A 15,736-nucleotide genomic window follows, 5' to 3' on the forward strand; every position below is an offset into this window, starting at 1 on the left:
CCTATCCCTATCTGTGCTCAGTAACTCAAAAAAAGGGATATGCTGTGATCTTGGACACAACATTATAGGGATAGAGCACCTAAATGAGGGACTTTCCCGGCCAATTGGGAACAGTTGGCATCTATGCAACACAGATCAATAGAAAAAGAGAAAATCCCTTATCTGCATATTACTGCAGTTTGTGTCCAGGAACATCTCTCCTTTACAAACAAATTTAGGGAAAAAAAAAAAAAGGTGTTGCCAGATCCCCAGGTGGAGTGATGGTCTACAAGAGTGGCTGGATACAAGACTGTAGCCCCAAGCAGGTAGGTTTGGCTCCCTATGTGCAAATCAAGGGTTCATTTGTATTTATAATACTTGTGACCTTTAAATGTTCCCTGCACAGGATGCCATCTAGGAGTAGTGAGTCTAGGAAAAACAGAAGCAACGTCCAGCCCCATGGCAAGCAACCTGTCAAAGTCTATGGCAAGCTCCGGTTGGACGGGGCTGAATGCCGTACCGAGTGGTACCGCAGGACAAAAATCTAAAACGTAGTTCTTCAGTAGGGTGGATTGGAAGGTCCACAACACAGATCTTCAGTAGGGTGGATTGGTGGTCTACAGCAGTGGCTGGATACATGAATTCAGTCCCAAGCAGGTAGGCTTGGCTCCCTGTGTGCACTCCAGAGTTTGGGGCCCTGAGTAATCTGGGACAAAGGTCCAGAAAGCAGGTCTTCAGTAGAGTGGATTGGAAGGTCCAGAAAGCATATCCTCAGTAGGGTGGATTGGAAGGTCCAGAATGCAAGTCTTCAGTAGGGTGGATTGGAGGGTCCAGAAAGCAGGTCCTCAGTAGGGTGGATTGGAGGGTCCAGAAAGCAGGTCCTCAGTAGGGTAGATTGGAAGGCCCAGAATGCAAGTCTTCAGTAGGGTGGATTGGAAGGTCCAGAAAGCAGATCCTCAGAAGTGTGGATTGGAAGGTCCAGAATGCAAGTCTTCAGTAGGCTGGATTGGAAGGTCCAGAACGCAGGTCCTCAGAAGGGTAGATTGGAAGGTCCAGAAAGCAGGTCTTTAGTACGGTGGATTGGAAGGTCCAGAAAGCAGGTTTCCCGTAGGATGAATTGGTGGTCTACATCAGTGGCTGGATACAAGACTGTAACCCCAAGCAGGTAGGATTGGCTCCCTTTGTGCAATACCAAATGGTACTGTTTATTGCCTTGAGTGATCAGGGAGGAAGATCCAGAACACAGATCTTCAGCGTTCTGGATTTTCGTCCCTAAACGCTGGTAACATTCAGCCTGTCAGACTATAACAGGCTGCCTGTAGGACTCTGCACCTGTCTATCCTAGGTGCAATAAAACGCCATGAGAGACGCACTGCTCCTAGATGGCCTTGTGTGAAAGGGGCCTAATAAAAGCATGATAACTGATGCCATAGCAAGAGACTGAAACATGATAGCATGAGAAGATACTTGACTCCAGGAACAAGAAGGGCAGAGGAAGTGAGGAGGGGTTCTTCTCGGAGGAGAAAAACACCACAGAATGGAATAAAGAACAAAGCACAATCAGCATTTAGGGGGTCATAATAAAAAGGAAAAAAAAATTGGGACAAAGACATAGATTGTGTGCTATGAGGGATTTTTGCACATGGCAATCTGGCTCTTCGGGAGAAGCCCCCTCCATTCACACTGTAATTAGCATCTGCCTGATGAAAGTTCACAGCTACACAAGAAAACTCATTATAATAATCCCAGCTCTGCAAAAAAAAAAAAAAAAAAAAAAAAAAAAAAAAAAAAGGAGCTTTATCTGTCATTTAGGGCTTTTAATTTGTGCAGCTGGGAAGCTCAATGCGCTCCCGATATCACCCAGACTGGCTGAGTCGCTCTTTATTTTACAAGTTATTTGCTTACATGGTACTGATAGATCCTCGGGGCTCCACAGAGAGCATTAACCCCATGTCTACCAAGGTACATTTATAAACACCCTGGCAATCAAGTGGTTAAAAAAAGGCTTGCTGGATTATTTGCAGTGGAGGGAAGGGTGGTATTGGGGGGGGGTGTATCTTACGAACCCCTGATGTCACCATAAAAGAGTACCTGTCCATAACATCACAACATAGGGGGCTGTTTAGTTAAAAGTTAAAAAAAAAAAAAAAAAAAAACACAACAACACACACACAAATAAAATCTAAAATAAGAAAATATGTAAAAATGCAAACACGCACGAGGTTCGCTCACATGTAGGTCAACAAAATTTGCGCCACACGTACTCGTCACCTCCTCCCATACTCCCCTCCAGGACTTCTCCTGAGCCTCTCCCATCCTCTGAAACTCCTTACTCCAATCTGTCCGACTATCTCCTACTCTGTCCACCTCTAGACGATCCCTGAAAACTTCAAAGAAGCCTATCCTGCCCCCCACCTAACAACTGTACTCTTATCTTCTCCATCAGCCTATTCCCCCCCCCCCGCCAAAACCACAGATATTACCTTTTGTATCAATTGACCCTCCCCCTTTTAGGCTCCACCCACACCTAAGTGCACTGCAGCGACACCTGCTGCACTGCACTCATTGAATGGGCCTCCCTTTGCTCCAAAAACACACCAAAAGGAGCTTGTGTACCAAAATTTTGGCACAGATCCAGGAGCATTTGGCATTGCATTTTTTGCCGCGATTTTAGCACATTTTGTCGCTCGGCAATCAAAAAAAAAAAAAAAAGAGCATTAAGTTTGGGGTAAATAACAGCATCGCAAACGTGTCCTGTGCTTTGCCGCGATTCTGAAATTGCAGGCAGAATCGCGCAGTTCCAGTAGGCTCAGGTGCTTATCTAATAGTTTTTTGAAACTATCGATGCTCCCCGCTGAGACCACCGCCTGTGGAAGGGAATTCCACATCCTTGCCGCTCTTACAGTAAAGAACCCTCTACGCAGTTTAAGGTTCAACCTCTTTTCTTCTAACTTTAATGAGTGGCTACGTGTCTTGTTAAACTCCCTTCTGCGAAAAAGTTTTATCCCTATTGTGGGGTCACCAGTACAGTATTTGTAAATTGAAATCATATCCCCTCTCAAGCGTCTCTTCTCCAGAGAGAATAAGTTCAGTGCTCACAACCTTTCCTCATAACTAAGATCCTCCAGACCCTTTATTAGCTTTGTTGCCCTTCTTTGTACTCGCTCCATTTCCAGTACATCCTTCCTGAGGACTGGTGCCCAGAACTGGACAGCATACTCCAGGTGCGGCCGGACCAGAGTCTTGTAGAGCGGGAGAATTATCGTTTTATCTCTGGAGTTGATCCCCCTTTTAAAGCCAATATTCTGTTTGCTTTATTAGCAGCAGCTTGGCATTGCATGCCATTGCTGAGCCTATCATCTACTAGGACCCCCAAGTCCTTTTCCATCCTAGATTCCCCCAGAGGTTCTCCTCCCAGTGTATAGATTGTATTCATATTTTTGCCACCCAAATGCATTATTTTACATTTTTCTACATTAAACCTCATTTGCCATGTAGTCGCCCACCCCATTCATTTGTTCAGATCTCTTTGTAAGATTTCCACATCCTGCAGATAAGTTATTGCCCTGCTTAGCTTAGTATCGTCTGCAAATACAGAGATTGAACTGTTTATCCCATCCTCCAGGTCATTTATGAACGAATTAAATAGGATTGGTCCCAGCACAGAACCCTGGGGAACCCCACTACCCACCCCTGACCATTCTGAGTACTCCCCATTTATTACCACCCTCTGAACACGCCCTTGTAGCCAGTTTTCAATCCATGTACTCACCCTATGGTCCATGCCAACGGACCTTATTTTGTACAGTAAACGTTTATGGGGAACTGTGTCAAATGCTTTTGCAAAATCCAGATACACCACGTCTACGGGCCTTCCTTTATCTAGATGGCAACTCACCTCCTCATAGAAGGTTAATAGATTGGTTTGGCAAGAACAATTCTTCATGAATCCATGCTGATTACTTCTAATGATTCCATTCTCATTACTAAAATCTTGTATATAGTCCCTTATCATCCCCTCCAAGAGTTTACATACTATTGATGTTAGGCTAACTGGTCTGTAATTCCCAGGGATGTATTTTGGGCCCTTTTTAAATATTGGTGCTACATTGGCTTTTCTCCAATCTGCTGGTACCATTCCAGTCAGAAGACTGTCAGTAAAAAAAAAAAAAAAAAAAAAAAAAAAAAAAAAGCTGATCACGTATCTAAACAAAAGCCGGTTATCAGCACTCCTTTCCTCATGCTGACAGCATGAGGATCAGAGAAGAGAGCCGATAACCAGCTTCTCTAAAAGGAACATGTACACTGATAATTTGGGTACGGATTACCAGTGCCGCCCATCAGAGTCACCCCAATCAGTGCAGCCTCATCTGCACACATTAATGAAGGAGGAAAAAAAAAAATTACCCGTTTGCAAAATTTTATAACAAAACTATGAAAGTTTTTTTTTCTCTTCAAAAAAAAAAAAAAAAAAAAAAAAAAAAAAAACACAACGTAGTGGTGATTAAGTACCACCAAAAGAAAGGTTGATTTGTGTGAAAAAAAAAAAAAGATAAAAATTTAGTTTGGGTACAGTGTTGCATGAGCGCGCAATTGTCATTCAAAGCGTGACAGCACTGGAAGCTGAAAATTGGCCTGGGCAGGAAGGGGGTGAAAGTGCCCAGTAGGCAAGGGGTTAATTAAAAAGTGGAAACGAATACAATATAAAAATATATGTATATATAGTTTTTAGAAACTGTCGGTTTCGGCCAAGTGCATCCTGAATTTTCAGTTTTGGTACCAAAATTTACAAAACAACAACCAACAGAGCAAGTCTCTAATTGGGTGTATTTTATGCACTTCTATAAATCCCATGATGCCGGTGCGCTCGGTTCTCTATTGTGCGAGGATTTCCCACCCAGCGGGAGCGGCAAGGCCACGGATTATCATCATCTTCTATTCTGCATTCTTATGGAACATTGGAATGAATTTGGATGGAAGTAATCAGTACGATTGTATCCTTCTCACCACCAGAGCGCCGCCAGTCCGTATTCATATTTGCATTTGATCTATTAAATTTAGCTTGCGTTCCCGAGTAGCTACAAAACCCAACGGTCTCAATACTGCTGCTAACAAGAAATTAATCTGCTGGTTGGCACGTGGCAAATACTCGGGATAGGAGCAGGTGTGTTTGTCTAGCTATTTAAAGATTCAGTATTTGCAGAGTGGTTTCCGAATCCCAACCGCCACAAGGCTGCGTCCATTCACGCTTCCCCGGATACATCGGTCTAATTAGTCCGGACATGGACCTGGAGGAGCACAAAGCAGAATGAGATCATTATTAGGGATGGCACCCGCCTGGCTCTGATCCCGACAAAACCGGACTGTCTGGTTCAGGATTGTTATGTCTATAGACCCAGACCTGGTAAAACTGGAGAGAGTTTTCCTCCTCTTTTCCTAATAGCAGCACCAGGCACATATTTTCATGTAAAGTACATGCAAGCCAATTCTTACCCAAGTTTAATAGCTGCAGGTATTAATTACCTCTCGCAATGAGTTAATCTGCCTCCAGCCATCTTTGCTCAGACATCATACAGGGTCACCATCTACTTCCTGAACTGAGATGCCAAATGATGTAAATACAGGTCCCAGTGCTGTTCTTGGCTGTTCACAAACGTCTGACACAAATCAGCCCCTGCTGCAGCCTGCCACCATTGGATTTGCTACAGATACAATGTTTCAGTCTGATCATGGTGGAGAGATCATTATATATAAATATAAGTTGGGGATTGGTCAAGGTGCCTTAGAATACCCCAGGCAGCTCCACCTCTCCTCTCTTTCCAGGGAGGTCTCAGCGATGCGACCTGTGAGGAGTCACCCAGCCTTGCCCTAAACCACTCCCAGCCCAGAATGAAAACAAACAGGTGTGTGAGAATATATATATATATATATATATATATATATATATATATATATATATATATATATATATATAATCTCACACACCTGTTTGTTTTCATTCTGGGCTGGGAGTGGTTTAGGGCAAGGCTGGGTGACTCCTCACAGGTCGCATCGCTGAGACCTCCCTGGAAAAAGAGAGGAGAGGTGGAGCTGCCTGGGGTATTCTAAGGTGCCTTGACCAATCCCCAACTTGGATTGGCAGGAGGCAGCCCTCCTTAAATACCCAGGGTCAGCCCAGCTGTGGAGGAGTTGTCAGGTGGAAGAGATTGAGTTAGGCCGCGTACACACGGGTGGCTTTTCGAACGGACTGGTCCGACAGACTTTCCAGCGGACTTTCGACTGACTTTTTAACGAACGGACTTGCCTACACATGATCACACCAAAGTCCGACGGATTCGTACGTGATGACGTACACCGGACTAAAACAAGGAAGTTGATAGCCAGTAGCCAATAGCTGCCCTAGCGTCGGTTTTCGTCCGTTGGACTAGCATACAGACGAGCGGATTTCTGGGTCCGGCGGAGTTACGACGTAAAGATTTGAAGCAAGTTCCAAATCTAAAGTCCGTCAGATTTGCAACTGGAAAAGTCTGCTGAAAGTCCGGGGAAGCCCACGCACGATCAGATTGTCCGACCATGTGTACGCTGCATAAGAGTGCTGAGGCTGTTGGGGCCTACAGGGAGCTCCCTAGTCTGGGGGGGGGGTGACCTTGGCGCATCCAGGACAACTGGTTGCAGCGAGGAGGGCTGGTGAGTGAGGCACAGTCGCAGCTGCAGTTGGTGGGCTTTTCTTCTGGGGGGCGGCAAACAACCAGCACTACCCCCCCCACCCACTGACACCGTCAGCCAGCAACACCCCCCCCCCCCCCCCGGAGGTCCGGCACTTACTATGCAGCAGGCTGTGTCCTCCTCTCCTCTGCAGTGTCCTCCGGGCAGTGGCAGGTCCGGCTCCAGCATGTCTCCTCTTCCATGGCACGCTAGGCATCCAATAAGATCGCCTGATGCTTTGGCCAATCAAGAAACCGGTCTAACCTGACTTGTCTCCTGATTGGCGGGGCGTAACTAGTGTGAAATTAGCAAAAATTAATTCGCCATGGTCACACACACAGTTGGGTGGGATCGGGGTGCAGAGAGTGCACCCCGATCCCACCCAACTGTGTGTGTGACCATGGCGAATTAAGCCCACCCTATTTTGAAGCCTATTAGAGCCTCTGGCTCTAATCAGGTGCTTTAAAAAACACCCCCGCCATAGGAATTCACGTACCCGGAAAAAGGGGCAGTGGAAAGAGGCAGCTGCAGCCAAGAGGGCTGGCAGGGCCTGGAGAGGGTTTACTGGGATCAGTAGCCGAGTTGAGGACAGTTAGCACCGGAACCATTTCTGCATCATAGGGGCCTGGGGCCCGTGCCCGCAAAAGGTAATTCACTGAGGCCTGGCCGAATTAAAAGGTCAGGCCTAACCATGTGGCGCTAGCTGGTCCGGGAATCTGCAGCAAGTGAAGTGCTGGAGGCGTGACGGAGAAGAGGTCTTAAGCAAGAGTTGTGCTGGAGAGAAAAGACAGGAGTGTATATAGTAGTCCCAAGCAAGTTATAATGAATCTTTCTGGGCATCCCATAATTTCCCTTTCCCATCCAAGTTCAATCCCCTCAAAGAGAAAAAAACAAAAAAAAAAAAAAGCTTATGGACTGTTTTAGGTCTCTGAGGGCCTGAGAGATGGATGCATGGCAACCCACAATATTCAGCGACCCCAATGGGGGCATGGCATATTTTATATATATATATATATATATATATATATATATATATATATATATATATATATATATATATATATATATATATATATATATATATAATTATATTATATAAATATATATATATTTTTTTTATTTATTTACATAGACACACATACATACATACATGACAGGGGGACATGGTTACTGTCTGGGGGGGGGTCAATAATCTTTGTTCCCTCCTCAGTTCCCCCGGGATTCTCTCTTCACTCGGATTCTCCACCTCTGAGCTGGTGATTTGGGGAGTGTGAATTCTGACACAGATTGCCAGTGGAGTGCTGAGATCGCACCTTCATAAACTGTCAGTTTTTATCAGTCAATGACAGATTCTCGGTGTGCGGAGATAATCGGACATGTTCTCCCCGATCATCTCCGTTTCATAAACAGTTTATGAGCCGAGATCAGCGGCGGTCCTCGGGATCACTGCTGTTCACAGTTTCATAAAACGAACACCTTAGACAGTGGTCATGGGAATAGGTGTCCCCAAGGATACAATGTTGCAGTCTGATCTCTGGGGAAGGAGAGACTGAGGAAATGCTCCCTACTGCCTGCAGCAGATTAATTATATTATCTCAGCCTAGGTAAAGTCCTCTGACCAGAGCTTGGCTGTTTAAATGGATAAAGGCTGGAGGTGAAGGGCAATTTTCCCAATGGGCACCAAGGTGAGGGGAAATCCACTCTGTCATGGGAATAGGTGTCCCCAATAATACAATGTTGCAGTCTGATCACAGGGGAGGAGAGACTAAAAGGAAAATATTCCTACTGCAAGCAGCAGATTAATGACATCACCTCAGCCGAGGCAAAGTCCCCTGACCGGAGCTTGGTTGTTTATTGATAAAAGCTGTATCATTTTGAAAAGTAAAGCTGTTGCCATACATTATTATATCTGTGCCCCATTGGGGAAATTGCCCTTCTCCTCCAAGGTACGGGAAATCCACTCTTCATTGTTATGGGAATAGGTGTCCCCAATGTTGCAGTCTGATCTCTGGGGGATAAGAGACAGAGGAATTGCTCCCTACAGCCTGCAGCAGACCAATTACATTATATCAGCCTAGGCAAAGCCATCTGACTGCAGCTTGGCTGTTTAATAAAAGCTGTAGCTATTGCCATATAATATATCTGTGCCCATTGGGGGAATTGCCCTTTACCTCCAAGGTGAGGAGCAATACACTCTTTGCTGTCATGGGAATAGGCGTCCCCAATGTTACAATGTTGCAGTTGGATTACGAGGGGAGAAGAGACTAAAAAGGAAATGCTTCCCACTACCTGCAGCAGAATAATGACATCTCAGCCTAGGCAAAGTCACTGGACTGGAGCTCAATGGTTACTTTTTTTTCCCAAGAGATTGAGCAAAAAAGTATTGCAAAGTCCCCTTTAATAGGAGGTGGGCTGCCAAACACTTTATTTTGGAGCCCAACAGGAAGAGTGCACCCTGTCATGCTCCTAATTGGCATCCCAAAGGGCACATCACCCTTGCTGGCACTTCTTGAAGGAAAAAAAAAGGGCATCTGGAAGCACAACCTGCCACACTTCTCTTGGATGTTTATACAAAGACCCAATTCTACTGTCAAACGTAGTTACATTCTTGAAGGATGGCATCATTTGGTAACATCTGATCATTTAAGCCAACTCCAGGTTTAATACAGTCTGCATATCATCCCTTCAGCAATCCAGTTCTGGCCATGGAAAAAAGGAGGCAGCACTAATGTGAATGACACATTAGCTACATCAGATTAAGATTTGCTTTTGCATTTTACAAAATTTTTCCTTAAAAGGGTTGGTCCAAAACAGAAGTGATATTAGTGGGAAGAATGTTGTCCTTTCGGACAGCAACAACAAAAATTATTATTGGCTTTATGCAGCCAGCACTGCCAAATGGCACTGGTCCCAAAACCACACAGGAACCATCGGATGAGAGTTCAAGTCAGCCACAGCTTAAGAAACCCCCTAGCAACCTCTGGAGGAACCCTAGTGTTCCACAGAACCTTTGTTGAGAACGGCTTTGTTTAAAACCTGGCACCGACCCAGAAACTTAGACAACCAGCTATTATAGTGAGACCTGACACTTGAAACCCAATAAAATTTCCCAGGATAACCCTCTAAAGCAGCCTCTCAACACAAAAAGGAACCCTCAAAATAATGTTCATGTCTCAGAAAACCCCTACTAAAATGAACTCATGAGAGGACCGATAGGAAGAACACCCCTTACATTGGTGGCCAGTGGGAAGAAAAGGTGATCTGTTTGAATAATGCTTCTTACATTGGTGGTCAGTAGGAAGACAGCTAAAAGGGTCATTGGCCTCAAAACCATGCAGGGCAGCATTAGATGGGAGTTTATATCAGCTAGAGCTCAAGGAAACCCCTAGCAACCTCTGGAGGAACCCTAGGTTTCTACAGGAGAAAAATAGGAGTGGTTCCAAGTTGGTCTATGGGGTAGGGTCACCCACATCCCAATGAATCTGAGCAAATGGAAAATTGTTCCTCTTGCGGGACTTTAAAAGGAGACCTACTCTGGAGTAATAAAAAGTATGGAGAGTATGATGTTTGCAATGGGGCTAGGTATTTATTGTGTGTAGACCTAAACAAATCTACAATACATGGGGTAAAAGTACAGGGGAATATAGGGAATTACAGGATGCGCGGTAATGACAAGAAACAGTTGCAATACAGACAAAGAAAAATGTGTGCAGTACAATACACCAAGATTCACATTTATAGAACTCCGGTACATATGGAACACACATACGGGGAGTACCCGACGCGTTTCGAGATATGCTCTTCTTCAGGAGGGTCTGATTGGAATCAGCACAAAAAGAGGTATGTCTAGAATTAAAAAGACAGTAATGAACCAGATGTAAAACATTCAAACGATCATAATCAACATGAAAAAGATGTAGCCATAATGGTGAAGACAAGTAAAAAGTACAGACCATATAGTATTGCTTGGAAGGATATATGTATTGCTACATCCATTAGAAACATTCGAGGAAAGGGGTTGGTAGGGACATATCACCACTGAACGCTGAATGTGTGCTCACTCCTGGTCTAGATTGGGCAGGCCATATGAGCCGTGTCCCAGTGGAGCCACTGGGGGGGGGGGGGGTGAGGTATTCCCCAACAGAGGGTGACAGAAAGCACCACTAGGTGTAGTAGGAGGTCCTGGGGTAAAGCTCCAATCTGCAAGACAAAGGGGTATGGGAGGGTCAAGGCGAGGCTGTACATACACCTGGGGGGGATCCTGGGGTAATGGGTGGCATTTGTCCCACATGAAGAAAAAAAAAAAAAAATATGGAACAGCAAAAAAGGTAAACGTGGATTAAAAAATGGAAAAAGGAAAAAAACGGAGGGTATCTGGAACAGGTGGTTGATGCCGTATGGGCAGGGTCCTGTCCGGTGTTGAGGGGGAGCCGGTCCTGGGAGGAGGGGAGAGAAGGGAATGTGTGCTCGCTCCTGGTCCAGATTGGGCAGGCCGTATGAGCCGTGTCCCAGTGGAGCCACCCTAACCCCCCCCGGTGGCCCCACTGGGACACAGCTCATACGGCCTGCCCAATCTGGACCAGGAGCGAGCACACATTCAGCGTTCAGTGGTGATATGTCCCTCCCAACCCCTTTCCTCGAATGTTTCTAATGGATGCAGCAATACATACATCCTTCCAAGCAATACTATATGGTCTGTACTTACTGTTTTTAATTAATTGTCTTTACAATTATGGTTACATCTTTTTCATGTTGATTATGATCGTTTGAATGTTTTACATCTGGTTCATTACAGTCTTTAATTATAGACATACCTCTGTTTGTACTGATTCCAATCGGACACCCCTGAAGAAGAGCATATCTCAAAACGCGTTGGGTACTCCCCGTGTGTTCCATATGTACCGGAGTTCTACAATTGTTAATCCTGTAATTCCCTATGTTCCCCTGTACTTTTACCCCATGTATTGTAGATTTGTTTAGGTCTACACACAATACCTAGCCTCATCGCAAACATACTCTCCATACTTTTTATTACTCTAGAGTAGGTCTCCTTTTAAAGTCCCGCAAGAGGAACAATTTTCCATTTGCTAGGGTTCCACAGTGCCCTGGTGGAGATAGCTGCTCTAAAACTTGGTACTGCACCAGGAAAAAAATCCTAGGGAGAAGCCTCTAAAGCAGTCTCTCATCCTTTACCTCAAAAGGAATGCTCAAAACAAAACTTCAAATCTCAGGAAGCCCCTGCTAAAATGAATTAAATTAGGGAGGTGGTTTTTAGCGTGAAGAAGGTCCCTATACACCGGTGGCCAGCGTGAAGAAGGTCCCTATACACCGGTGGCCAGCGTGAAGAAGGTCCCTATACACCGGTGGCCAGCGTGAAGAAGGTCCCTATACACCGGTGGCCAGCGTGAAGAAGGTCCCTATACACCGGTGGCCAGCGTGAAGAAGGTCCCTATACACCGGTGGCCAGCGTGAAGAAGGTCCCTATACACCGGTGGCCAGCGTGAAGAAGGTCCCTATACACCGGTGGCCAGCGTGAAGAAGGTCCCTATACACCGGTGGCCAGCGTGAAGAAGGTCCCTATACACCGGTGGCCAGCGTGAAGAAGGTCCCTATACACCGGTGGCCAGCGTGAAGAAGGTCCCTATACACCGGTGGCCAGCGTGAAGAAGGTCCCTATACACCGGTGGCCAGCGTGAAGAAGGTCCCTATACACCGGTGGCCAGCGTGAAGAAGGTCCCTATACACCGGTGGCCAGCGTGAAGAAGGTCCCTATACACCGGTGGCCAGCGTGAAGAAGGTCCCTATACACCGGTGGCCAGCGTGAAGAAGGTCCCTATACACCGGTGGCCAGCGTGAAGAAGGTCCCTATACACCGGTGGCCAGCGTGAAGAAGGTCCCTATACACCGGTGGCCAGCGTGAAGAAGGTCCCTATACACCGGTGGCCAGCGTGAAGAAGGTCCCTATACACCGGTGGCCAGCGTGAAGAAGGTCCCTATACACCGGTGGCCAGCGTGAAGAAGGTCCCTATACACCGGTGGCCAGCGTGAAGAAGGTCCCTATACACCGGTGGCCAGCATGAAGAAGGTCCCTATACACCGGTGGCCAGCATGAAGAAGGTCCCTATACACCGGTGGCCAGCATGAAGAAGGTCCCTATACACCGGTGGCCAGCATGAAGAAGGTCCCTATACACCGGTGGCCAGCGTGAAGAAGGTCCCTATACACCGGTGGCCAGCGTGAAGAAGGTCCCTATACACCGGTGGTCAGCATGAAGAGGCATTTTCACCTACCTACATTGTAGGTAGGTGAAAAGAATGCACCTTTTGATCTTTGCCGATTGGCATCAGTTGTTACGTATCCGAGGAACAGAAAGTGATCATTCCTCAAGAAACCCCCTTAGCAACCTCTGGAGGAATCCTAGTGTTCCACAGAACCTTGATTCAGAAACCCCTCAACAGTGGTGGTCAGAATGCCACCCTTACAGACAAAAATATTCATTAGCGCGCTACTGGCTCTGCCAGATGTATTTGGCCCCAAAACCATGCAGGCACCATTATATGGGAGGTCAATCACCAGCAGCTTAGGCAACTTCCTATCAACATCTGAAGAAACCCTAGTGTTCCACAGAACTCTGGTTTGATAATGGCTGCTCTAAAACCTGGCACTGCCCCAGGAATTTAACAACGACCAGTTACTCCAGAGAGACGCGACATTATAAGCCCAGACTGTATAAATAATTTCAAACCAGTTTTATGACACTCACACATGATAAGAGAAGATAGGATTCTGCGGCACACCAACTCTTCCTGTTTACACTCAAACCTACGACTTCCCGTTCATTTCAGCCCACAGAGCGCTCGCACAAAAATAAAAAACAGACGTGCGGCTGTACTCAGAGAGAATTAAATTTGCATGTCCTTGGCAGACGCTAACACCTCACCAATTCCTGCCACAGAGAAACATTGGCTCACACTTACGCAGAGACATACGCAACGTGCGGAGGAGATGTACACAAACAGCTCGGTCTGGTTAACTCATGCGGCGCCGAGAACGTCTCTTCTTCTCCATGTTTGCACAGCCTTTGCATGGGACGGCTGGCTGTGCCCGGGAGTGACTCACAGAGAGGCAGGATTTCCTCCGCCGAGAGGGGTCTCTAGGAGTACAGCGTCTGTCCGTTGTTTTCTCTCGTCGCAATATTCCAGCTACAAAACAAGAAATGCCAGCTATGCGACAGGAACCAGCCATCCAAGTGGGGGGCAGGGAGGAAATACTAAATGTTTTTCCTTCCAGTAGAAACCATTTGGCTTTGATACACTTGAGAAATGGGAGTTAAATATGTCCCAAATGGAAAACTTCCTTTAAAAAAAAAAAAAAAAAAAAGGTTGTCCTGGAATGTTGTCTTACATCAGAACTCCAGCCAAAAAGAAGATAAAAACGAATAGCCCATTAAAGCGGTATTTAACCCAAAAATGATATATTTTGGCAGCTCACGAATCACTAGTTTTTTTTTTAGGCTTGACCAGTAGAGTTGCTGCAGCTGCCGTGCCCACCCCTCCCCTCCTCCTGCCCAATCGCAGAAGCCTTTGTATTATGTGAACTTATTCACAAAATACAAAGGCTTCTCTGAATGGGCAGCAGAGGGGAGTCGCAGGCATAGCTGCTCTGTGTGCCTCTCTCCTCTCACAGATCCCAGTGCCTTGCGTATCCTTCAGCAGAGCCATAAACCTGTCATATAAATAGAGATAAATCCAGGAGATGTTATGCACTTCCTTGGACTTAGCTCATAGTGTGCCTTCAATTTTTTTACAAAGTGGCTGAATTAATGGAATTCAGCTTTAAAGTAGAACTATATGCACGTTTTTTATTTATTTATTTTTTTTGGAAAGAGCAAGGGAGTGTTCTAACCCCTCTCAGATTTTTTTTTCTTCTCTCCATCTGTGTCCCATTGGTTAGATTTCCTTTCACTCGCTGTCCCATAGCCAAAAATGGGAAGTAAGAGGAAAACCCTGCAAATTAAAAGGAAATTCTTGGGGAACCCCAGGTGACCAGAGATAGTGTGCCCATTCGAAGGTTTCCCCTCAATTACTTTTCTGGGGACAACCCAAAATTTGGGATTTTCTGTTACTTTCACTGAAAATGATAAAAAAAGGACAGACAGAGGGTGAATCTCCCCAACGGGGGCACAAACAAAAATAAAAACTGACAGGGGGTTCTAATCCGTCTACACTCTATTTAAAACAAAAAAGTTTTGCCTTTAGTTATACGCTAAGTAATACACCCCCTCAAAACATGCCAATTAAAGGATTTGCGTATTTTCAATGTTGCCCTCGATATTGCAAATCAAAGATCCTCTCCCTGATTTATGTTTTGGTTTCTTTTGCATTGGTACAATGTCATTTTTTTTTATTTTTTTTTTTACAGTAACTTGCTTATTTGAACTAAACATGTCCAGAATTGAAAAGATTTGCCCCTTATATCCTTCAATGGCAGTCGCCTTTAAAAGCTGAACTTTCGTCATTTTTTCAACTTTCCATCTATGAAATCTTCTGGGCTTGTGGTTTTAACTTTGGATAGTAAAACATTTTTTTTGCCAGTAAATACCTTATATAGCCCACTTCCTGTTTGTCTGGTAAAAAGCCCAGGCTTATGACATCATGCACAGCTCTCTCGCTTGAGTCATAAGAGGGCCAATGAGAGCTGCAGAGCTGGAGGTGTGCCTCTGTATTTGTGTAAATCCAGGAAGTGAACAAGCAGCAGCTTCAGCTGCCCACAGTTAAAATGGCTGCAGCCAGACAAAGTGGAGGGAGATTTGGGATGCATATTTGGCAAGTACAGAATCACAATATACAGTTGTGCTTATAAAAGTTTACATACCCTGGCAGAATTTATGATTTCTTGACCATTTTTCAGAGAATATGGATAACACCACAAACTTTCACTCATAGTTAGTGTTTGGCTGAAGCCATTTATCACTCAACTGTGTTTACTCTTTTTAAAATCATAGTGGCAATAGAAACTACCCAAATGACCCTGATCAAAAGTTTACATACCC

The 15,736-nt window shown here is 45.3% G+C and overlaps 1 protein-coding gene across 1 annotated transcript in view; it reads right to left on the reverse strand.

Moving 5' to 3' along the window:
- TP53I11 (tumor protein p53 inducible protein 11) overlaps positions 1-13,917 on the reverse strand; it is a 98,492-nt gene extending 84,575 nt beyond the window's left edge. Inside the window, exon 1 of the mRNA XM_073604167.1 lies at positions 13,662-13,917. The gene's annotated coding sequence lies outside the window, so the exon portion shown is untranslated. The remainder of the gene's footprint in view (positions 1-13,661) is intronic.
- Between the last annotated feature and the right edge of the window lie 1,819 nt (positions 13,918-15,736).

This window comes from Aquarana catesbeiana, linkage group LG11, assembly GCF_042186555.1.
Source record: "Aquarana catesbeiana isolate 2022-GZ linkage group LG11, ASM4218655v1, whole genome shotgun sequence".
Taxonomy (NCBI): domain Eukaryota; kingdom Metazoa; phylum Chordata; class Amphibia; order Anura; family Ranidae; genus Aquarana; species Aquarana catesbeiana.